This window comes from Dendropsophus ebraccatus, chromosome 6 (assembly GCF_027789765.1).
Source record: "Dendropsophus ebraccatus isolate aDenEbr1 chromosome 6, aDenEbr1.pat, whole genome shotgun sequence".
NCBI classification, from domain to species: domain Eukaryota; kingdom Metazoa; phylum Chordata; class Amphibia; order Anura; family Hylidae; genus Dendropsophus; species Dendropsophus ebraccatus.
In genome coordinates, this window is record NC_091459.1 from 47,907,664 (window position 1) to 47,909,479 (window position 1,816).

At 48.3% G+C, this 1,816-nt stretch overlaps 1 non-coding gene across 1 annotated transcript; it reads right to left on the reverse strand.

Annotated features, from left to right (window-relative positions):
* Positions 1 to 987: 987 nt before the first annotated feature.
* LOC138796114 (U6 spliceosomal RNA) lies at positions 988 to 1,094 on the reverse strand. Its single transcript, XR_011363725.1, has one exon. It is a non-coding gene; the product is annotated as a U6 spliceosomal RNA (small nuclear RNA).
* Between the last annotated feature and the right edge of the window lie 722 nt (positions 1,095 to 1,816).

A 1,816-nucleotide genomic window follows, 5' to 3' on the forward strand; every position in this document is an offset into this window, starting at 1 on the left:
ACGTATATTTCAGTCAGTATATTTCAGTCAGTATTGCAACCAAAACCAGGAGTGGATTAAAAACACAGAAAGGATCTGTTCACACAATGTTGAAATTAAGTGGATGGCCGTCATTTAAAGGGAACCTGTCACCCCCCGTGCCGGGGTGACAGGCTCCCGACCCCCCGTTAGAGCCCCATATACTTACCTAATCCCGCCGGGTCCCGCTTCTGGAGGTGGTCGGGTGACGGAGATCTCAGCCGCTGCAGCCCGGCACGCGCGCTGAGAGATGAGTCCAACGCTCATAGAGAATGACGGAGCGCTGGACTCTCCTGTCATTCTCTATGGGTGTTGGACTCATCTCTCAGCGCGCGCGCCGGGCTGCAGCGGCTGAGATCTCCGTCACCCGACCACCTCCAGAAGCGGGACCCGGCGGGATTAGGTAAGTATATGGGGCTCTAACGGGGGGTCGGGAGCCTGTCACCCCGGCACGGGGGGTGACAGGTTCCCTTTAATGGCAAATATTTGCTGTTATTTTAAAACAACGGCTGTTATATTGAAATAATGGCAGTTATTTACTGTTATATGGCGGCCATCCACTCAATTTCAACATTGTGTGAACAGATCCTTTCTGTGTTTTTAATCCACTCCTTGTTTTGGTTGCAATACTGACTGAAATATACTGACTGAAATATACGTAGTGTGAACGCGGCCTTAACATGTTGCTGCCATATAAGAAAACATAACAAACATATTATTCTTTCTACACACCCACATTGTCCCGATGTGGTCACCAGTGTCCCCCGCTGTCTGTAGCCAGCGTTACGTCCGAGATGAGCGTGTCTCAGGAGTGACAGCCGCTCAGCCAATCACTGACTGATAAGGGACAGCACTGCGTCCAGTAATTGGCTGAGCAGGCTGTCTCTCCCAAGCTTGCCTCAGCAAGTAACTTGCCTTAGCAAGTAACAGTGGTTACAGACAGGGGGGACACTGGCAACACGGTAACAGGACACCGGGGAAGCGCAGAGAGATAAGCATGTCATCCTTGCACAGGGGCCATGCTAATCTTCTCTGTTGCGTTCCAATTTTAGTATATGTGCTGCCGAAGCGAGCACGAAGAGAGGTAAGCATAACATGTTTATGTTTTCTTATATGGCAGCAACAAGTTAAAAATGCGCTAGCACCAGATAACCCCCTTTAAGGAAATGAATCTCCATCATGCATAGGGCTGCACACTTCCATTCATTTGAATGAAGCTCAAAGAAATGCACGCAACTTTCATTGGATCAGAATAGAAGTAGCTTGTATATCCATCACCACATAGTTTGTTGTAATAGATACCTGAACTTCGTTGATCCAGCAGCGGCTTAAGAGACAGGTACTAGGGTATGTGCACACTACGGAATTCACACGGATCACCCGCGGTGGATTCTGCAGCTTGCCCCCGCTCATGGCTGCGCGCATTTCCGCCGGTGCCATAGACTCCATTATATGGTTGGGCAGAAAATGGAGTCTATGAGACAGACAGGAATGCGCACGGCTGTGACCAGGGACGAGCTGTGGAATCCACAGCAGATTCCTTAGTGTGCACCTACCCTTATAGAACAGAAAAGTCTACAACAAATCTGCTACGTTCAGAATGCTTTCAAGTCAGCGTCAATCTGCTAGATTGGCGCTTGCTTACAGAGCATATACACATGGCTCAATTATCATAAGCAAGGACTGTATATATATATAGTTAGTGATGTCTGTGCAGCCCTTGCTTTGGTGTAAAATAAAAAAAAAAGCTCAACTGATCACTTTCCTGGGTGTCATCTTGCCTTGTCTGTGGGATTCC